Source organism: Lynx canadensis, chromosome C2 (genome assembly GCF_007474595.2).
Source record: "Lynx canadensis isolate LIC74 chromosome C2, mLynCan4.pri.v2, whole genome shotgun sequence".
Classification (NCBI taxonomy): Eukaryota; Metazoa; Chordata; class Mammalia; order Carnivora; family Felidae; genus Lynx; species Lynx canadensis.
Window position 1 is genome coordinate 71,416,391 of NC_044311.2, and position 24,397 is coordinate 71,440,787.

A 24,397-nucleotide genomic window follows, 5' to 3' on the forward strand; every position below is an offset into this window, starting at 1 on the left:
CTTAGTACTGGAATTTCTTACCACACCAACTATTACTCAAGCAATTTTCAATGAGAAAAAAACTATAATGCTTTGGAGTGTAAGGCAAACTTCACTTTAAATTACCTTAACCAGAAACTTCTATAATTTTTCAAAATCTTAATTTAGGGACATTTAGAATGGAAAGGTAAATTCAACCAAAACAATTCTTGAATTCTCAAGTTTCTGTAAAAATCTGGGACCTTAAAATTGCACACCCGACACTCTTCAAGTTTTCTTTCTGATTCTGGAGTAGGGTTTTGTGTTCCTGCTTCCCCTCTTAAATTTCTAATTTCACAACTAACACATGTGATTAAAGACAAATCATTAGGTTCCTCTTGTACTTTATTATCGCCACCTGGAAAATACCCTCTGCATCCTGAGTAAAGGAAGAGAGGGACACTCTAGGCAAAGCTATCGAGGGGTAGTCCTCCTGTTCCCCTCTTGTGTCTGGGAGCTGCCCATGGCCTCCTGCAACCAGGCACATGGGCTGTCACACAAGGTCAGCAGCAGATGGTGTGGGAGGACCCCCAGCTGAGGAACTACTCAATATGCCTGCCATCCCACTCCCTCCAGAGAAAGGGGAGCTTTTGTAAGCGGACATCTGGAATCTTGACTCACTCCCAGCTTTCTCTCACTCTAGGTATGTTCTGGTTGGAGCAACCTGACCTTGATGGTCAGCGTCTCCATGCACTCTAGCATAGGAACATATGAACATTTTTACAAACAACTTAAGCAAAATGAAAAATACAAGTGTACTTTGAACTCTTCCACTCCTCCCCCAAAAGTAGTTTTGACTACATTTTTCACATGTTTTGCAATAATTAAGAAGAGAGAATGAAAGAGACACCCTGGGGAATAAGAAGGTGGAGGAGGAGAGGCAAGGTTTCCCTCCATCTTCTATCAAAACTAAGCACATAGCAGACTGAGCAAACATAGCATGGGGATTGAGATGGGCAGAGATGGAGGAGAAGGCACCTCACTTGGACTTTTGAGGATATGGCACGACACACAGAGGGGGAAAGGAGGCACATTACGAGAAGAAAGCAGAGCACAAGACCTGTTGGAGAAATTTGGAGAAGTCCAGTTTGGCTGTCACCTAGCACAGACGGAGGATAAAAGGAGATAAAGCTAAAGTCTGAACAGAGCAGAAGCCCTAACCCTAGATAACAGTGAAAATCAGGCTAAGGCGTTCAAAAAACTCAGAAGGTAATTTCTTTTTTTTTTTTCCATATATGAAGTTTATTGTCAAATTGGTTTCCATACAAACCCAGTGCTCATCCCAAAAGGTGCCCTCCTCAATACCCATCATGCACCCTCCCCTCCCTCCCACCCCCCATCAACCCTCAGTTTGTTCTCAGTTTTTAAGAGTCTCTTATGCTTTGGCTCTCTTCCACTCTAACCTCTTTTTTTTTTTCCTTCCCCTCCCCATGGGTTTCTGTTAAGTTTCTCAGGATCCACATATGAGTGAAAATATATGGTATCCGTCCTTCTCTGACTGACTTATTTCACTCAGCATCACACTCTCCAGTTCCATCCACATTGCTACAAAAGGCCAGATTTCATTCTTTCTCATTGCCAAGTAGTATTCCATTGTATATATAAACCACAACTTCTTTATCCATTCATCAGTTGATGGACATTTAGGCTCTTTCCATAATTTGGCTATTGTTGAATGTGTTCTTATAAACATTGGGGTACAAGTGCCCCTATGCATCAGCACTCCTGTATCCCTTGGGTAAATTCCTAGCAGTGCTACTGCTGGGTCATAGGGTAGGTCTATTTTTAATTTTTTGAGGAACCTCCACACTGTTTTCCAGAGTGGCTGCACCAATTTGCATTCCCACCAACAGTGCAAGAGGGTTCCCATTTCTCCACATCCTCTCCAGCATCTATAGTCTCCTGATTTGTTCACTTTGGCCACTCTGACTGGCGTGAGGTGATATCTGAGTGTGGTTTTGATTTGTATTTCCCTGATGAGGAGCGACGTTGAACATCTTTTCATGTGCCTGTTGGCCATCTGGATGTCTTCTTTAGAGAAGTGTCTATTCATGTTTTCTGCCCATTTCTTCACTGGGTTATTTGTTTTTCAGGTGTGGAGTTTGGTGAGCTCTTTGTAGATTTTGGATACTAGCCCTTTGTCCGATATGTCATTTGCAAATATCTTTTCCCATTCCGTTGGTTGCCTTTTAGTTTTGTTGGTTGTTTCCTTTGCTGTGCAGAAGCTTTTTATCTTCATAAGGTCCCAGTAGTTCATTTTTGCTTTTAATTCCCTTGCCTTTGGGGATGTGTCAAGTAAGAAATTGCTGTGGCTGAGGTCAGAAAGGTCTTTTCCTACTTTCTCTTCTAGGGTTTTGATGGTTTCCTGTCTCACATTCAGGTCCTTTATCCATTTTGAGTTTATTTTTGTGAATGGTGTGAGAAAGTGGTCTAGTTTCAATCTTCTGCATGTTGCTGTCCAGTTCTCCCAGCACCATTTGTTAAAGAGACTGTCTTTTTTCCATTGGATGTTCTTTCCTGCTTTGTCAAAGATGAGTTGGCCATACTTTTGTGGGTCTAGTTCTGGGGTTTCTATTCTATTCCATTGGTCTCTGTGTCTGTTTTTGTGCCAATACCATGCTGTCTTGATGACGACAGCTTTGTAGTAGAGGCTAAAGTCTGGGATTGTGATGCCTCCTGCTTTGGTCTTCTTCTTCAAAATTACTTTGGCTATTCGGGGCCTTTTGTGGTTCCATATGAATTTTAGGATTGCTTGTTCTAGTTTCGAGAAGAATGCTGGTCCAATTTTGATTAGGATTGCATTGAATGTGTAGATAGCTTTGGGTAGTATTGACATTTTGACAATATTTATTCTTCCAATCCATGAGCACGGAATGTTTTTCCATTTCTTTATATCTTCTTCAATTTAGAAGGTAATTTCTTTAAGTGTATAGTCCAGTGACTTTTAGTATCTTCATAGAGTTGGGTATCTATTGTTACAGTCAATTTGAGAACATTTCATTACCTAAAAGGAAACCCCCTACCCCTAACCATCACTCCCCACTACCTCTTCTCCCTCCAACCCTAGATAACCACTAATATACTGTCTGTCTCTATAGATGTGCCTATTTGGGTCAGTTCATATCAATGGAGTCATGTGATAATATGGTCATTTGGAACTGACTTCTTTCACTTGGTATATTTTCAAAGTTCATCCATGTTGCAGCATGTTATCAGTACTTCATTTCTTTTTATTGATGAATAACATTCCATTGTGTGGATATATCAGATTTTATTTATCCATTCATCAGTTGATGGACATTTGGATTGTTTCCACCTTTTGGCTATTATAAATAATGCTGCTCTGAAGATTTGCATACAAGTTTTTGTGTGGATACATGTCTTCAATTCTCTTGGGTATAAATACCCAGGAGTGGAATTGCTGGGTCATATGGTTCCATGTTGAACTTTTTGAGGAACTGCTAGACTATTTTCCAAAGCTATTGCGCTATTGTATATTCCCACCAATGAACAAGGGTTCCAATTTTCCCATCTTATCACCAACACTTGTCATTATCTAACTTTTTTATTATAGCCATCCTACTGGGTGCAAAGTGTTATTTCATTGTGATTTTGATTTGCATTTGCCTGATGACTAGTGATGTTGAGCATCTTTTTGTCTGCTTATTGGCCATCACCTATCTTTCGGGAAATGCCTCTTCCTTTGCCAATTTTAAATTGGGTTATTTATCTTTGTATTAGGTTGTAATAGCTCTTTATATGTCTAGGTACAAATCTCTTATCAGATATATATTTGGAAATTTTTTCCCAGTCTGTGGGAAATGGGGGTGTCCTTTGAGGTACAGGAGTTTTTAATTTTAATAATGCCCAACTTATCTATTTTTTCTTTTATTCCTTGTGCTTTTGGTGTCAAGTCTAAGAAATCATTGTCTAATCCAAGGTCACAAAGTTCATACTTAGGTTTTCATCTAAGAATTTTATACTTTCAGCTCCTCCAGTTAAATCTTTGATCTGTTTTGAGTTAATTTTTGTGCATGGTGAGGAGAGGCAGAAGATCATTTTTTACCTTTAATCTTTTAAACACATCAATTTAGGTTTTAGAAAGATTTACCTGTCAGTAATATGTAGTATATATTAGTTTGCTAACAGACTAAAGGTGGGGAGGCTACTGTACAAGTCCAAACATACAGTTATAGAAGCAGCAGCTAAGGAAATCAAACTCCTTGAGGTAGGGGCATAGGCATCATTTTTTTAAAAAAACTCACAGGTGATTCTAATGTGTATTAAGTCCTTAGAGGAAGAGGTGGAAAAATACATTGTCGAATAATAAATGAAAGGCAAATGCAAAACGGTCCTCCTGAGGGGCCATGTCTAAGGATTAGTCCTGAGGTTGCTTTAGGGTGGACTGACCACTCCCAGGAAAAAGAAGAGGTACAGCAGGACCTCTTCTTACAGAAGGGCTGGAAATGGGGGTGCCTGGGTGGCTCAGTCAGTTAAATGTCCAACTCTTGATTTTGGCTCAGGTCATGATCTCATGGCTCCTGAATTAGAGCCCTGCATTGGACTCTGCACTGACAGTACAGAGCCTGCTTAGAATTCTCTCTCTCCCTCTCTCTCTCTGCCCTTCCCCTGCTTGTGTGAAAGAAAGAAAGAAAGAAAGAAAGAAAGAAAGAAAGAAAGAGAAAAGAAAGAAAGAGGGAAGGAAGGAAAGGCTGGAAATGCCCAGTGAGTGAACATACGTTGCTAAAATTTTAGAAAAATTACCTCAGAATTTAATAAATTTGAGTCCTTGTTTTAAATTACCTATAAAGCACATTTTTCTCTTTTGTAATAGGTAAAAATACTGTTTTGGACACCATTCTTATTTCATGAACTTACAATAGATCATTATCTCCACACGTTCCCATCAGTCGCATCTCTACCCCAAAATGATTCTTGAGGACCTGGTCATGGAAATTCACCTGATGAGACAACTAAGTTTAATTTGGAAGTTCAATTGCAAAGGAAAGAAGTGTCTTTGGGGAAATGCTTTCTCCACTCAGAAGCAGGAGACTAATTATAAGAAAAACACCTTAGCAGATTGAACTGAGGCATTAACATGTTGGGTTAATTAGCATTTCCACCCTGAGGAAGCTCAAAGACAGTTCAGCTGATCTTTGTGAACTAGGTTAAGCAAACACTGCATAGACTTTAATCCTAGGAAGTCTAATTGTAAGGTTGCTCAGAACACACTACAAACTAATTGAGTGACCCTCAATCCTGGCCACTCATTAGAACTTCTCACTGGGTTGTATTTCTTTCTTTTTAAAGCTCATTCCCCAGAGTTCCTTGTTGAGACATATTTGTAGTAGGCTCAGAGTAGCTCCATGTTTAGAAAGCTCCACAGGTGATTCCTATGCCAACCAGGATTTAGAATCAGAGAACCTATCTGGAATGAAGAAATCTGGTTCTCACCCAGGTCTGCCATAACTAGCTACTTTAAGCTTGAGCCATTCCCTGAAATCTGAACCTAGGTTCCTCATTAAGAAAAGAAAGATAGGGGTGCCTGGGTGGCTCAGTCGGTTAAGAGTCCGACTTTAGGGGGCGCCTGGGTGGCGCAGTCGGTTAAGCGTCCGACTTCAGCCAGGTCACGATCTCGCGGTCCGTGAGTTCGAGCCCCGCGTCAGGCTCTGGGCTGATGGCTCAGAGCCTGGAGCCTGTTTCCGATTCTGTGTCTCCCTCTCTCTCTGCCCCTCCCCCGTTCATGCTCTGTCTCTCTCTGTCCCAAAAATAAATAAACGTTGGAAAAAAAAAAAAAAAAAGAGTCCGACTTTAGCTCAGGTCACGATCTCGTGGTCCGTGAGTTTGAGCCCCGCATCGGGCTCTGGGCTGATGGCTCAGAGCCTGGAGCCTGCTTCCGATTGTGTGTCTCCCTCTCTCTCTGCCTCTCCCCTGTTCATGCTCTGTCTCTCTCTGTCTCAAAAATAAATAAACGTTAAAAAAAAGAAAGATAATAATGACCATAACAACCTCCCAATGACTCATGTAAGAAAAAACTGACATTCTAGTTTTCACAAAAGTGTTCCAAAATGTATTATACAAACACTGAGTCATTGTCATTATCAAATCCAATGGCCACCTTACTTTACTCAACAGTTCACCAGTATTAGACTCATTTGGCCTCTCCTTTCTTGAAACACCATCTTCTAGGGGCTTCTGTGACATGACAGTTCTCTCATTCTCTCTTACCTCAGGGACCACTCCTTTTCCATGTTCTTTTTGGCTTCCCTGCTCTGTTGGAGCTCTAAATGTTGGGCCATTCAGGACTCAATCATTTCCCTTCATGTTCTCTCTATGTACTCTCTATTGGTGATCCCAACCAATTTTGTGAGATAAGCATCTCTACAATCATGACTCCCAAAATTTATGTCTTCTGCCCCAACCCTTCAATCTTCTCTCTCTCCCTCTCTCTCTCTCTCTCTCTGTTTGTGTGTGTGTGTGTGTGTGTGTGTGTTCACAAGGAATTAGCTTCTTTGATTATGAGGGCCATCTAAGCAAATCCAAAATCTGCAAGACATGCAGTCAGGAAGGGAAGATCTGGCAGGCTCAAACTGTGAACTTCACAGGCAAAGGCTGAAGCCATCATTTTCTCTCTTCTTCTCTCTCTCTCTCTCTCTCTCTCTCAGGCCATCTGACAATTAGCCAATAATCAAATAATTCAGTGAACATTCTATGCTGACGTTTGGTATCCCTGGCATGTGGTATTGTGAAGCACTAGGACAGTCTTCTCAAAACTTCTACTTGAAGAGATTTTGGAGTCTCTCTCTCCCTCACTTCCTTCTGGTCCACACACTTTAGTAAGGTAGCTTGGTCAATGAATGTGGCTATCCCAAGATACAGATCATTTCCTTTTTCTTTGTTCACATTTCACTGAGTTGTATGGATATAGGGAATCAAAATTCGGATATAGACCAAAGTATCCTACTACAGTTAATTTGCCTTTCTGAATCATTTGCATGGTAATTAAGTTCACTTGGCTCCTAATTGTGTAAGATACCGTTTTGAAAACAAATCCTTTTTTCTTTATAATTTATAAATTGTGGGATTTTTTTTCCTGTAAGGTTCTTTGAAGTTCTATCCTAAAATATTTTCTTGAGTTAAAAGGAGAAAAGAATACCCCTTTCTTGAAAGTTTTCTCTCTTGAACTACAATTAATTTATAATATAGGATGCTTAACAGATATCTCTAAGGAATGATTTTTTTCTTTTAAGAAATAATTGACATATATTAGGCTCAGGTGTACAACATAATGATTTCACATCTGTATATATTGCAAAATGATTACCGTAATAATTAGTTTAGTTAACATCCATTGCCACAGAGTCACAATTTTTTTCTTGTGATAAGAAATTTTAAGATCTATTCTCTTAGCAATTTCAAATATACAATACGGTATTATATTACATATAATCTATAATATATTATAGATTATATAATATATACAATATAATATATAATCTATACTACATTATATTCATATAATAATCATACTATATTACATTATACTATATATATTATTATATACATACTATACATTATAATCATATATAGTTGCTATGCTGTACATTACATTCCCAGGACTTACTTATTTTATAAAAGGACAGTCCGTTAAGCGTCTGACTTTGGCTCAGGACATGATCTCACAGTCCGTGAATTCCAGCCCGGAATTGGGCTCGGTACTGACAGCTCAGAGGCTGGAGCCTGTTTCAGATTCTCTGTCTCCCTCTCACTCTCTGCCCCTCCCCACTCATGCCCTGTCTCTCTCTCTGTCTCTCAAAAATAAATAAACATTGAAAAAAAAATTTTAAGGATGTTTTTACCTTTTTACCACAATTACCCATTTCACCCACCTCTCAGCCTCCTCATATGTAAAGGGAGAGTAAAATATATACCACACAGGGTTAAGAGGTTTAAATAAGTACAATGCCTAGCATCTCGCAGTTTCATAATAATGATACTGTCGCTAATAAATGATTCTGCAGAATTTACAGATTTCTAAAATTTAACGTTTTAAGGCTTTTGATTTTAGGTTCTAAATTAAGTTTTAGAAATCTTTGATGCACATGAGAATTCTCAAGGAAACTTTTAAAAAACTGATGTCAGGCTTTACCCTTGAGATCCTGATTTACTTAGTCTGGAGGCTGGGCTTTTTAAACACACACACACACACACACACATGCACACTTTTTGTACATGATTGTTCATGGTAGATTCCTTTGTAATAGCCCCAAAATGGAAACAAGCAAAATGTCCTGAAACAAACAAACTATGGAATACCATTCCTCAAGAAAAAAAGAAAAATCTATTGATACAAGCAACAAGTTAATGGATCTCAAGGGCATTACACTATGTGGGGGAAAAAAGCCAATCTGAAAAGGTTATTGGTGCATGAATCCATTGATATGACATTCTTGAAATGACAAAATTATAAAGATGGAGAACAGATTAATGGTTGCCAGTGGTTAGAGATGGAGAAGAAGAGGGAAGGGGGATGGGGACCCTAAAGGGGTAACACAAGGATCTGAGTGGTGATCAAGTAGTTCTGAATCTTGATTATGGTGTTGGTTCTATGAATCTACACATGTTAAAATTGCATAGAACTACATAGACATTAACATACAAACGAGTGCACATAAAACTGATAAAATCTGAATAAGATCTGTGGATTGTACCAATGTCAGTTTCCTGCTTTTGACATTGTGCTATAGTTATCTAAGATGGTACCATTGTGGAAAGCAGGGGTTCTCTGTACTGTTTTTGCAATCCTCTGTGAATCTATAATTATTTCAAGATAAAAAGGAAAAGGAAAAAACTATCGCTTCACGCAACAGTTTGTATAGGTCTCAAGGGCATTTATGCAGAGTGAGGAAAGCCAATCTCAAGAGGCCACATATTGTGGACTCCATTTATATAACATTTCTCAACCTGACAGAAAATAGAGATGGAACACAGATTACTTGTCAGAGGTTAAATGGTAAGTGGAGAAAAAGGAGTACATGTGATTGTAAAGGGATAATATAAGCCAGAATTTTGTGGTTATGGAATAGTTCTATATTTGTACCGATATAGATTTCCTGGTTTTGCTACTGCACTATAGTTACACAAAATGTAACCATTAGGGGAAACTGAGTGAAGGGTACCCAGATGCTCTCTCTATTGTCTTTGCAGCTTCCTGTGAATCTACAACTATTTTGAAATAAAAAGTTGAAAAAAAAAAAAAGACCCCCCAGGTGATCTATATGAATACAAATTTTTGAGAAACACTGATTCTGTTAACTGAGTCACAAATATTAAATAAGTAGGAATACAATTATGATTTGCTCAGACCATTAGTTAACAACCTAGTTACCTGGAGCGCTAAAAAAAAATAAATATATATATATATATATATATATATATATGCGCCAAGGTAACTAAGTTAGATTCTGGCACAATGAATCTCAGATTCTGGGGTTTGAATTCTGCATTTCTAACAAGATTTTAGCGATAAATAGTGAAGAACAATTTCTGCCAAGAAAGGAGCACTACTAGGGGCACCTGGGTGTCTCAGTCTGTTAAGCCTCTGACTTTGGCTCAGGTCATGATCTCCTGGCTCGCAAGTTCAAGCCCCAAGTCAGGCTCTGTACTGACATCTTGGAGCCTGGAGCCTGCTTCGGATTCTGTGTCTCCCTCTCTCTGCCCCTCCCCTGCTCATGCTCTCTCTCTCTCTCTCTCTCTCTCTGTCAAAAATAAATAAACACAAAAAAAAAAAAAAAAAAAAGAATTCTAGATTGGATTTAATTTTCCCTTGCAATTTTGAAGGCATTGCCTTATGGTGGTCCAGCTTTCCTCTCCTTTGTATATGATCACTTCCCCTCTCATCCCTAGAGTTTTAGAACCTTCTTTTTAACCCTAACATTTGAAAATCTCACGATTTTTTGTTTTTGTGTGGGATTTTTGTTGTTGTTGTTCATTCAATTTGCTGGGCCCTCAGTGGGCTCTTTCAATCTGGAGACTCCTGTGCTTCTGTTCTGAGAAATTTTCTTGTATTTTTTTCCTTGATTATTTCCTCTTGTCTTTTCTATGTTCTGTCTTTTGGGAACTCTTTTATTTGAAAATTGGTTCTGGTACTTTCCTTATACTTTCTCTCCTAATTCAGACCTTTTTTTTCCTACTGTGAAGGAGAAGTCTATCTTCCAAGGCTTCTATTAATTTAATTTTTAGATTAGCTAATGTATTTTTAGTATAAAAAAAAAACACCCTCTTTCTTGACCACTGAATATTCATGTTTAAAGTACCGTTTTCTTATCTCATGGATTCAATATCTTCTCCTCGGATTGCTTCTTCTCCTCTAGATGTTTTAAATGTTTGTTTTATTTTCTCATCCATATTAAATACTTTTCTCAAGTCTCTCATGGTCCTCAGGTGCTGTCCATGTTTAAGAGTAAGGCACAAAAAAAGCTAGTTAGAAACTAAATGTGGGCTTCACTATAGGGTGATCAGGCTAGGACCCAGCTATTTCTTTTGGGGCCCACTTTCCCTGCTGCCGTATCTGTAAGCTTTTTCTTTGGAACAACTGGCATCCCGAGAGAAGAATCTTCCCATTTCTAATCCCAGAAATTAGTCTTCTGACAACTGAGCTGGGCCGGGAGGCCAGAGTCTAACTATTAATTGTGTAAACTTTCCCTCACTTCCAGTAGAATCTCCCTCCCCTTTGCTATTTCTCATATTCCCAAAACTAGTCTCTCTAATTCAACCTCTCTACAGAGTAAACTCTCCATCTTCTATTGAGGTAGTGAATTGGAGCCTAGGTATGTAGAGAAAAAAAGTTCTAGAGCCTTTCTTAATTTGTTCTGGCTGCTATTACAAAAATACATAGACTGAGTGTTTAAATTTTTTTTAATATTTATTTATTTTTGAGAGAGACAGAGACAGAGCATGAGTGGGGGAGGGGCAGAGAGCGAGACACACACAGAATCTGAAGCAGGCTCCAGGCTCTGAGCTGTCAGCACAGAGCCCAATGCGGGGCTCAAACTCACAAGCTTTGAGATCACAACCTGAGCCAAAGTCAGATGCTTAACCGACTGAGCCACCCAGGCACCCCTATAGACTGAGTGCTTAAACAACAAATATTTATTTCTCACAGTTCTGGAAGCTGGGAAGTCTAAGATCAAGAAATGAGAGGGGCACCTGGGTGGCTCAGTCAGTTAAGCACCTGACTCTTGGTTTGGGCTCAGGACATATCTCATGGTTTTGTGAGTTCAAGCCCCGCATCAGGTTCGGAGCTGACAGTGCAGAGCCTGCTTGGGATTCTCAGTCTCCCTCTCTCCTCTGCCCCTTCTCCACTCTCACTGTCTCTGTCTCTCTCAAAACAAATAGATAAACTTAAAAAAATTTTTTAAAAAGACATGGGCAGATTTGGTGTCTGTTGAGAGCCTGCTTCCTGGTTCAGAGACAGCTATCCTTTCACTGTGTCCTTGAATGGTGGAATTGACAAAGGAACTCTCTAGGGTCTCTATAAGGGCACTAGTCCCAAACATGAAGGTTCCATCCTGATGACCTAATCACCTCCCAAAGGTGCCACCTACTAATAACATTATATTATTGGTTAGGATTTCAACATATGAATTTGGCGGGGGGGGGGGGGAAGGGGGGACAGTAGTAGACAGAAATATTCAGTCCATAACAAGTCCTAACTCCTTTCTTAAGTAGACTTTAATTTTCATGTAGACTTTCTCAAATGTTCAGTCTCACTCATTCCTATGCCTGCTGTATCATTTCAAGTCTTTCCAGGATACTGCTGTGAAAATTGGCTTGCTTCTTGGAGTTACCCTCTTATAGGCAGTTGGATTTGAGAAAATGAAAATCAGCCCTGGTGGTAATCATACTGTGATATTCCTAAAAGAACATAAACAATGTTTCCAGTGGACAGGACAAGGTCACATAGACAGTATTTCTATACAGAGCTATACCACAGCTGCCAAAATGACTAACAATCTTCTTGGGACTGGTGCTTTGCTATCAGTGACATGCCCAGTCTGGTTTTGTTCCTTCAGTTTCCTGAACAAAGATTTCTGAGATATCCAATTGCTGAAATTCCCCTATTTCTCAACTACATCCCATCCAGCGATGGCACACTTCTTTCCTAATCCCCCTTTAGAATCATGCAGCACAGACCAATCCTGTAAGAATTCCTTCCCAATTCTTCCTTACTGAGATGCTTCCAAGATTCCTCTGGCGTGTGTTCTCTCTTGCTGCAGAAAACTAAATAAACATAACTTTGTTTAACTCCAGGTGTGTTTCTGGTGTGCTCCACCTGGTGAATGTTGACAGAACACAGAGCTCTCTGTGGTCTGCTAAATTAACTAACCCTTGTGCATCTACCTTCCAGATTCTAAAATATTGTTGACCTCTCTCTGAGGTTGTATTCTCTCTCTCCCGCTTGTTGTGGACCAATACTCTAGGGCTGAAGATGCTTTGTATTGGATTTCTATCACTTGCAATGGGTTCTTGCCAGTGTTAAAGGAAGAAAGTATACTGAGACAGGAGTCAATGAATGAACAAATCTGACACAGCATCTGCCATGCTAGCCATGTAAGCTATGGCACTGAATCCTGACCACATATGTATATCTTCAGACCTAGTCCTTCTACAAAGTATTAGACCTGCCTACCAAACTCCAATTGTATGTCAAATTCAACCGGATGAAAACTTAATTCATCCTCTTTTGCCACCAGGTTTGCTTCCCTCCCCCTTGCTTAAGCCAGTTAATCTATCATTCAATTAGTCACACAAGGCAGACACTGGGAATTCTGTCTGTGCTGTTTCTTCTTCCTCACCTCCAAACATCCTATTGTCACCAAGTTGTGACAATTTTACCTCCTAAATATTTCTTGAATCTGTGTTGATTCCTCCATCCCTAATGCTACTACCCTGTTTCAGAGTCTTTATCATTGGTCACCTAGAACATTGCCATAGCTTTTAACTCTTCTCTCTACCTCCAGGGAAGCAACTCCTATTCCATACTGTTCTTGGTAAAATGCAAATCTGAAGTTTATGCTACTGTTTATCAATAGGTTCCTACTGGCTACAGGATAAACTCTAAGCTTCTTGGTTAGATAAACAAAACCCTCCCATACTTGGTCACTGTTCCATTTCTCCAGTGTGAGAACGCATCCACCTTCAAATGTAACCCTTTCTTCCAGAAATGCCAAAACACGCTGTTTCTCATTTCCTTTGTATGTGCATTCTCTCTGGCCAATAAATTCTCCCCTCTTTACCACATGGCTAATTCCAGCCAATTTTCCAAGAAGCCCTTTCACCGTGGGCTCACCAGCCCAGAGAATATTTGTCTAACCCAAGAGACTATCAGGTTTTCATGGGCAGGGGCTTTCTTTTATTCAACTTTGCCTTCCCAAGTAGCAAAACACAGGCACATAATATGCATTCTACAAATTATTGCTATCAGTTTAAAAGAGGATGCTATAATTGTATATTTTATGTAAGCCTCATGGTAACCACAAAGAAAAAACTTATCTTAGATACACAAAACATTGTGACAAAGAAGTCAAAGCATATTGCCACCAAAACTCATCAAATCACAAAGGAAGACAGAAGAGAGGAAGCAATGAACAAAGGGTCCACAAAACAGCCAGAAAACAATTAACAATATAGAAATAATAAGTCCTTAACTATCAATAATTACTTTAACATAAATGGATTAAATTCTCTAATCAAAAAACATAGAATGGATGAGTGAATTAAGAAAAATAGATCTAATGATATGTTGCCTACAAGAGATTCACTATAGTTTTAAGGTCACATGTAGGCTAGAGTGAAGGGATGGAAAAAGATATTTATTCCAAGCAAATATTGACCAAAAAAAAGAAGAGCTAGACTTTACTAAAAGAGACTTTAAGTTACAAAATGGAAAGGAGGTGCCTGGGCCTGGGTGGCTCAGTTGGTTGAGCATCCGACTCTTGATATCAACTTAGATCATAATCTCATGGTCATGAGATTGAGCCACTCAACAGGCTCCATGCTGGGTGTGGGACCTGCTTATGATTCTCTCTCCCTCTCCCCCTGCCCTGCTCATGCACACATTGGCACTCTGTCTCTCCTCTCTCTCTCAAAAATAATAACAATAACAATAATAATAATAATAAAATTTAAAAATGGTCAAAAGAGACAAAGATGGTCACTATATAATGATAAAGTGGTCAATTCATAAAGAAGATATAACATTTGTAAATATTCTTGTACCCATCAGTGCACCTAAATATATATAGCAAATACTAACTGAACAAAAATGAGAAATAAACAGCAATGCAGTAACAGTCGGGACTTTAACACCCCACTCTAAACAATGGATAGATCAGACAGAGAATCAAAAAGGAGACTGCAGATTTGAACAGCACTATAGACCAAATGGACCTAGCAGACATATACAGAACATTCATTCCAAAGCAGCAGAATACACATTTTTCCAAAGTGCAAGTGGAACATCTTCTAGGATAGACCATATATTGGGTCACAAAACAAGTCTCAACAAATTTAAGAAGATAAAAATTACATGAAGTATCTTTTCTGACCACAATGGTATGAAACTAGAAATCATAACAGGAGGAAAGCTGGAAAATTCACAAATATGTTGATATTAAACAACACATTCCTGAACAACCAGTAGATCAAAGAAGAAATCAAAAGAGATTAAAAAATATCTTGAGACAAAAATAGAAACACAATATACCAAAACTTATGGGATGCAACAAGAACAAATCTAAGATAAAAGTTTATAGCTATAAATACCTACATTAAGGAAAAGGAAAATCTTGGAGCACCTGTCTGGCTCAGTCAGTAGAGCATCCAACTCTTTTTTTTTTTTTAATGTTTATTTATTTTTGAAAAAGAGAGACAGAGCATGAGTGGGGAAGGGGCAGAGAGGGAGGGAGACACATAACCCAAAGCAGGCTCCAGGCTCTGAGCTGTCAGCACAGAGCCTGACACAGGGCTCAAACTCGTGAACCACAAGATCATGACCTCAGCTGAAGTCAGATGCTTAACCAGCTGATTTCAAACCCCACCTTGGGCATGAAGACTACTTTAAAAAAAGAAAAGAAAAAGATCTCAAACAACCTAACATTGTGCCTCAAGACACCATAAAAAGAACAAACTAAGCCCAAAATTAGCATAAGGAAAGAAATACTAAACATTAGAGCAGAGATAAATGAGATAGAGAATAATAAAATAATAGAAAAGATTAACGAGAGTTAAGAGTTGGTTCTTTGAAAAGATAAAATTGACAAACATTTAATCAGACTATACACTAACAATGAAAAATCCGAAAAAACAAGGAAAACAATCCCATCCACAATAGCATCAAAAATAATAAAACACTTAGTAATAAACTTAACCAAGAAGATGAAAAAATCTGATCACTGAAAACTATAAGACATTGATGAAAAAAATTAAAGAAGATACAAATCAGTGGAAAGATAACTCATGCTCATGGACCAGAAAAATATTGTTAAAGTGTCTATACTGCCTAAACCATCTATTACATCTATAGACTCAATGCAATCCCTATGAAAATTCTAATGGCAATTTTTTTACAGAAATCAAAAAAAAATCCTAAATTTGTATGGAGGAAGGCCTTGAATATCCACAGAAATTTTCAGAGAGAAGAACAAAGCTGGAGGCATTATGCTTCCTGATTTCAAGGTATATCATAAAGCTATAGTAATCAAACTGTTACTGACATATAAAGAACTTATCAAACTCAACACCCAGAAAACAAATAATCCAACTTAAAAATGGGCAGGAGACATGAACAGACATTTCTCCACAGAAGACATCCAGATTGCCAAAAGACACCTGAAAAGATGTTCATCATCATTTATCATCAGGGAAATGCAAATCAAAACTACAATGCGATATCACTTCACACCTGTCAGAATGGCTAAAATCAACAACCCAGGAAGCAACCGTTTTGGCGAGGCTATGGAGAAAAAAGGAACACTTGTGCCCTGTTGATGGGAATGTAACCTGGTACAGCCACTCTGGAAAACAGTATGGAGGTTCCTCAAAAAGTTAAAAATAGAACTACCTCATGATCTAGAAATCTCCCTACTGGGTATTTATCCAAAGAACACAAGAACAGTAATTCAAATGATACATACACCTATATATTTATGGCAGCATTATTCACAATAGCCAAAATATGGAAGCAACCCACGTGTCCATCAATTGATGAATGGATAAAGAAGATGTGGTATACACCATGGAATATTATTCAGCCATAAAAAATAATGAAATCCTGCCATTTTCAATGATGTGGCTGGAGCTAGAGAGTATAATGCTAAGCAAAATAAGTCAGTCAGAGAAAGAAGAATACCATATGATTTCATTCATATGTGGAATTTAAGAAACAAAACAAGCCAAGGAGGGAAAAAAAAAGGGGGGAAAGAGAAAAACAAATCAAGAAACAGACTCTTAATTATAGAGAATAAACTGATAGTTACCAGAGGGGAGAGGGTGAGAAGATAGGTTAAATAGGTGTTGGGGATTAAGGAGTGCACTTGTCATGATGAGCATAGGATAATATGTGGAAGTGTTGAATCACTATATTGTACACCTGAAACTAACATAAAACTATATGTTAACTAATTGGAATTAAAAATAAAAACAAAAAAAAATATGGCAGTTCAAGAAAATGTAAACAAAAACCAGATACTGGCATAAAAACAGACACAAAGACCAATAGAACACAACTGAGAACCCAGAAATAAGCCAATGCATTTATAATCAACTAATATTTGACAAGGTAGCTAAGAATACTCACTAGGGAAAAAATAGTCTCTTTGATACATGGTGCTGGGAAAACTGGATATTCACATTCAAAAGAATGAAACTAAACCTCTTTTTTACATCACTCACAAAAGTTAACTTTAAATGGATTAAAACTTTAATGTAAGCCCTGAAACCATAAAACTAGAAGAAAACATAGGTAGCAAAGTCTTTCACATTGATCTTGACAATTTTTTTATATGACACCAAAACTAAGCAATAAAAGCAAAAATAAACAAGTGGGAATACATCAAACTAAAAAACTTCTGCACAGTAAAAGAAAATACCAACAAAATGGGAAGGAAACCTATGTAATGGGAGAAAATCTTTACAAACCCTTCTATCTAATAAGGGGTTAATATTACAAAATATATATGGAACTCATCTCAATAGAAAAAAAAAACCAATCTGATTTGAAAATGGACAAAAGACCTGAACAGACATTTTTCCAAAAGAAAGATATACAGTGGCCAAAAAGTATATGAAAAGGTGCTCAACATCACTAATTATCAGTGAAGTGTAAGTCAAAATCACAAAGAGCTATAACTTTGCACCTGTTAGAATAGCTATTATCAAAAAAAAAGATAACAAGTGCTACATGTATTTACAAAAATGGGAACACTTGTACACTGCTCATGGGAATATAAATTGGTGCAGCCACTATAAAAACACTATGGAGGTTCCTCAAAAAGTTAAAAATAGAGCTATCATATCATCCAACAATTCCACTTCTTTGTATACATCTGAAAGAAATGAAATCACTGTCTTGAAGAGATATTTACAGTACTATGTTCACTGCAGCATTATTTACAAAAGCCAAGACATAGAAACAACTTAAGTGTCCACCCATGGATGATGGATAAAGAATCTGTGGCATATATACACAATGGAATATTATTCAGCCATAAAAAAGAAGGAACTTCTGCTATTGTGACAACATGGATGACCTTTGAATGTGTTATGCAAAGTAAGTTAGACAGAGAAAGATAAATACTGTATGATCTCACTTGTATGTGGAATCTAAAAAAAAAAAAACAAAAACAAAAAAACAGACTTCTAGAAATGGAGAATAAATTGGTGCTTTCCAGGGACCAGTGGGGAGGTGATGAGGGAAGTAGGTGAAGGCGGTCAAAGAGTACAAATTTTCACTGATAAAATTTTCACTGATAAAATTTTCACTGATAAAATAAATTTTCACTGATAAAATAAATAAGTTCTGGTGATGTAATGTACAGCATGGTGACTACAGTTAACAATACTGTATTGTATACTTGAAAGTTGCTAAGAGAGTAGATCTTAAAAATGCTTGCTACATGCAAAAAATAAAATGGTAACTATGTGAGGTGATAGATGTGTTAGCTAACCATCTTGTGGCAGCCATTTTGTGACATACACATATAGCAAATCATCATGTTGTACACATTAACCTTACAGAATATTATATATCAATTATCTCTCAACAAAGCTGGAAAAAATAATTTAAAAATGGATCAAAGACTTTGGCAGAAAATAAAAACAATTTTGAATTTGCACTCTCCATAAAAATTTGGAACAAAATGTCACTAAATAATGTTAGCAAAAGTTTACCAAAATAATCAAATACATCTTTTTTTGGTCATTTTACTTTCTCTTTCAGTTTCAGCCTATGCGTATGCCTTTGAATTTGAAGTAAGTTTCTTATAAGCAGCATACTGTTGGATAAAATTTTATTTTATTTTATTTTAGTATAGTTGACACACAATGTTACATTAGTTTCACATGCACAACATAATGATTCGACATCTCTATGCATTATGCTATGCTCACAAGTGTAGCTACCTTCTGTCACCATACAACACTATTGAAATACAACTGACTATATTTCCTGTGCTGTGCCTTTTATCCCCTTGACTTATTTATTCCATAACTGGAAGCTTATATCTCCATCTCCCTTTCACCCATTTTGCTCATCCTCACACTAGATCAAAAAAAATTTTAATCCATACTGCCAATCTTTTAATGATATATTTAAACCACTCACATTTAAAGTAATTATTGATATGTAAGAGCTTAAGCATCATTTTATTATTTGTTTTCTGTTTGTTTCCTCTGTATTTCATTCCTGTTTGTCTTTTCCTACCTTCCTGTGGATTAGACACATAGGATTCCATCTTGATTGATTTGAAGTATTCTTTTAGTATATTACATTGTATGGATTTCTTAGTATTTGTTCTTTTATTAGAATATACATATGCAAGTTACCATAGCTTACTGGTATGAATGTTTTATCACTTCATGGGAAATGTAGAAACCTTATTTCATTTAGGTCCCTTTGCCCTCTCCACTTTTTAAAAAGAGTCATCTTATGTATTTCCTTTACACACAGTGTGTACCACATTAGATAACGTTATGATTTTTGCTTGATTTAAGAAACTCAGGAAGAGGCTAACACACACATGCACGCATGCGCGCACACACACACACACACACACACACACACACACATCTTGTGCATGTGTGACTTCATATTTGTGCTGGTATGTTTTAAGTGTAAATTTCGAGAAGTGGGATGTATCAATCGAATGGCAAATTTATCTGTAATTTTGCTAGTATTGTCCAGATTTTCCCCCAGGTGTTGTATCATTTTGCATTCATGAAATCACCTGTTTCCCCATAAACCTCTCTGAAAGAGTTCATTTTCAATTTTTTGGATTTATGTCAATCTGACAGTGAGAAATGATAGCTCAGGATAGCTTTAATCTGTATTTATATTATTATGGATTAATTTGAGCATTTTTTTCATATATTTAAGGGCCATCTCTATTTCTTTCTCTGTGAACTGTTTTGTCTCCATTTTTTAAAAGGTTTCCTTGATTCCTCCTCACAACCAACTGTGCTTACTTCTTATTGGCCAGACCTATTTTAATTCTACCTCTACCTTCAAGGAAGTCTGGAAAATACATTTGGCCTCACATCAAGTCAGGATTTAGTTCATAAGGAAGAAGGCAAGATAGGGAACTGAAAATCTCAGTCTCAATTTATCTTGATTTGCATTTAACCTTTAATTTTCAGAGGTCCTTATAGATGTAAAAATGAAGCAACCAGAGAAGGAAGAAGGGTTAATAGTGATAAGCTAGGAAAATGTGACAGAATGAATTATGCTGCACTCAATAATGTTTAGTTTCTCCTTGAAAAATGAGATTTCCCTCTCAGCTTAATATCATGAAGCCAAATAAATTAATAGAAACAGAGTAATTCCCTCTCCACATCCCCACCCCATAAGACTAGTTATTGTGTTTTGAAATTCTGCCTGCTTTTTGTAAACTGGCAAAGACTAAGAGCTGGAAATATTCCTTAAAGTACAAATCTTTGGAGATCTGTTTGTAACAAAATTTGAATATATGAAAGTAAAAAATTCATCTTTCATAAATCAATGATATGAAAAATGTGGGAAGGGGATTTCTCTGACTTAATTGAGACTATATAAACATGACAACTAGTTTTCATTATGGGCTTTATTGGATCTTGTTTTTGAACAAACCAACTGAAAAACGATATTTAGGAGAAGAGAAATTTGTGTCTTTGATGATACTGAGGGATTAATGTTCTTTTTATTAGGTGTGAAAATGTCCATATTATATAGAAAATTACATAGGACTGAAATGACCTATGATCTTCTTAAAATGCTTGAGACAAGTGAGAAAGGATAAAAGGAAGTAAGGGAGGGTGGGAGAGCAAAAGGAAAAAGAAAAGATAAAGCAAGCAAAGTGTGGCTTGATAATTACTGAAAATGGTATGCTGAGTATATGAGGGTTCATTGATTATTCTCTGTAATGTACATTTGAAAAAGTTTATAAAAGCTATGAAAAATACCCAAAGAGCATGCAGATTAAAAATGGAAAAAATAGGGGCGCCTAGATAACTCACTTAGTTAAGCATCCGACTTTGGCTTAGGTCACGATCTCACAGTTTGTGAGATCAAGCCCCACATTGGGCTCTGCACTGAGAGCATGGAGCCTGCTTGGGATTCTCTCCCTCTCTACCTCTCTCTCTCTCTCTCTCTCTCTCTGCCCTTCCCCACTTGTGTTCCCCCTTTCTCTCAAAATAAATAAGTAAACATTTAAAATTAAAAAAAAAAATAGAAAAAATAGGGTGTCCTGGGTGGCTCAGTTAAACAACCTACTCTTGATTTCAGCTCAGGTCACGATCTCACAGTTGGAATTATCTGTCTCCCGCTCTCTCTGCACCTCCCCTGCTAGTTCTATCTCTCTCAAAATAAATAAATAAACATTTTTTAGAAATGGAGAAAATAGGGGCACCTGGGTGGCTCAGTCGGTTGAGCGTCCAACTTCAACTCAGGTCATGATCTCACAGCTCATGAGTTCGAGCCCCGCGTTGGGCTCTGTGCTGACAGCTCGGAGCCTGCAGCCTGCTTCAGATTCTGTGCCTCCCTGTCTCTCTGCCCCAACCCACTCACATTCTGTCTGTCTCTCTCAAAAATAAACATCAAAAAAAATCTTTAAAAGAAATGGAAAAAATAAATTTAAGTGAGATTCTCATCCAAATAAACTAACCTTTGAATATATCAAACCCCATCATTTTTATGAACAAATCAATGACGTAATCTCTTTAAAAATTCTTTTTTTTAATGTTTCAAGTTTTTATTTAAATTCTAGTTATTTAGCATATAGTGTAATATTAGTTTCAGGAGTAGAATTTAGTTATTCATCACTTACATATAACACCCAGTGCTCAGCACAAGTGCCCTCCTTAATACCCATCATTCACTTCCACCCACCTTCCCTCTAACAACCCTCAGTTTGTTCTCTATAGATGAGTCTCTTTTTTTCCCTTTCCCCTATTTTCATCTATTTTGTTTCTTAAATTCCACGTATAAGTGAAATCATATGGTATTTGTCTTTTCTCTGACTTTTTTTCTCTGAAAAAAAAAGTGAAAGTGCAGAAGCTTTTTATCTTGATGAAGTCCCAACAGTTAATGTTTGCTTTCATTGCCCTTGCCTCGAGAGACATGTCTCGTAAGTTGCTATGGCTGATGCCAAAGCAGTTGCTGCCTGTGTTCTCCTCTAGGATTTTGATGATTTTCTGTCTCACATTTAGGTGTTTCACCATTTTGAATCTATTTTTGCGTATGGTGTAAGAAAGTGATCCAGTTTCATTCTTCTGTACGTTGCTGTCCAGTTGTTCCCAACACCATTTGTTAAAGAGACTGACCTTTTTCCATTGGATAATCTTTCCTGCTTTGCCAAAGATCAGTTGACTATAGAGTTGTGGGTCCATTTCTGAATTTTCCATTATGTCCCACTGACCTATGTATTTGTTTTTGTGCCCGTACTGTACTGTCTTGATCACTTCAGCTTTGTAATATAGCTTGAGGTCCAGAATTGTGATGCCTCCAGCTTTGTTTTGCTTTTTCAAGATTGCTTTTGCTATTTGGGGTCTTTTGTGGTTACATATAAATTTTAGGATTGTTTATTCCAGCTCTGTGAAAAATGCTGGTGATATTTTGATAAGGATTTTATTAAATGTGTAGATTGCTTTGGGTAGTATAGACACTTTAACAATGTTTGTTCTTCCAATCCATAAGCATGGAATGTTTTTCCGTTTATTTGTGTCCTCTTCAATCTCTTTCATAAGTTTTCTATAGTTTTCAGAGTATATAGATCTTTTACCTCTTTGGTTAGGTTTATTGCTAGATGTCTTATATAGGTTTTGGAATTGTAATTGTAATTACAATTGTAAAAGGGATCAATTCCTTGATGTCTCTGTCTGCTGTTTCATTATTGGTATATAGAAATGCAACAGATTTCTGTACAATGACTTCGCTAAAATCGTATATCAGTTCTGGATGGGTTTTTTTTTTAATGTTTATTTATTTTTGAGAGAGAGGGGCAGGGGGGGGGGAGGATACACAGAATACGAAGCAAGATCCAGGCTCTGAGCGGTCAACACAGAGCCTGACGCGGGGCTCAAACCAACGAACCATGAGATTATGACCTGAGCCGAAGTTGGACGCTTATCCAACTGAGCCACGCAGGTGCGCAAGTTCTGGTTGGTTTTTGGTGGAGTCTTTTGGGTTCTCTAGATAGAGTATCATGTCATCTGCAAATAGTCAAGTTTGACTTCTGCCATGCTTTATATTTCCATGCTTTATATATCCATGCCTTATATTTCTTTTTGTTGTCTCATTGCTGGGGCTAGGAATTTCAAGACTATGTTAAATAACAGTGGTGAGAGTGGACATCCCTGCCTTGTTTTCGACCATAGAGGATAAACTCTCAGTTTTTCCCCATTGAGGATTGTATTAGCTGTGGGTCTTTTGTATATGGCCTTTATGATGTTGAGGTATGTTCTCTCTATCCCTACTTTGTTGAGGGCTTTTATCAAGAATAAAAAGAGCTATACTCCAGCTCCCACTGATGGCAGTGAGCCAGCGAAGGCTCCCATTGGCAATGGAGACATTCCCAGCCAGTTTATACCAGTGATGGGCAAAGTGTGCACCCGGCTCTTGGTGTCCCGACCAGACCAGGAGAACATCACCAGTTACCTCCAGCTCACTGAAAAGTGCCTGACTCATGAGGCATTCACGGAGATGCAGAAGAAATAGCTGCTGTCTTAGAAACAGCAAGTGCTGAAGTTCCTCAGGATGGTCCCACACAAAGCCGCATTAGAGATGCAGAACTACCAGCAGCAGAAAGGCTGGGCATTCGGCTCCAACTCACTTCCTGTACCTGGGTCTGTGTGGATAGGGATGGCCGGGGGGGACCCAGCGGTGGTTCCCCATGCCTCCCCAGGCCTTCCCGCCTGGCAGGATGGGCCATCTGAGCCCTTCAGGCATTGGGGGCGTCTTTCCCCGACATGCCCACACTAGCCCCAGCCTTGGGAGTCAGAGCCCACAGAACCTGTGGTTTGCCAACTCCAGAGGCAGCAACAACATGTCTAGCCAGAGCCGCAGCTCTGTGCAGAGCACCCATTCTCTCCCTGTCCATTTCTCACCCCAGGCCATTCTCATGGTCCCTGGGCCTGATCACTCTGAAGTCTTTTTGTCTGACCATGACAGAACACACCTTGGGTGGTGAGCATTTCCTCTTTCCCTGACCCAGCTCCCACCTACCCAGGATCATTTCCACTTCTGAACTGAGCAACTCAGAGGATCCTGAGGGGTCCCCAGGGGAGCCCAGCCTCCAGGGAGGACCTGACTGGGATGACAGGCTACCTTATCTTGGGCCTCCCACCAGTTCCTGATCTTCCTCCCTTCCTCCCTTTCCCACCACAGATGGGACAGACAAAACCTCCACCATCTGATGGGACCCACAGCCCAGCGCACGCACAGCTTCCCTGGGTGGGGGTGGAGAGGGGGAGGGCTAACCCCCAAAGGGCTTCTCCATGACAGTGAGAAGGTGAGCTGGCTCAGCTATACATGCTAGTAATTCTCTACCTTCTCATCCTTTTAACTTTTGTTTAACATTGGCACATGCCTTGCTCACCCCCAGGCTCAATGAGGGATCTCTGTGGAGGC

The 24,397-nt window shown here is 38.4% G+C and overlaps 1 pseudogene; it reads left to right on the plus strand.

The window, feature by feature from the left end:
- The first annotated feature begins 503 nt into the window (after positions 1-503).
- LOC115522863 lies at positions 504-23,976 on the plus strand (annotated as a pseudogene).
- Positions 23,977-24,397: the final 421 nt, after the last annotated feature.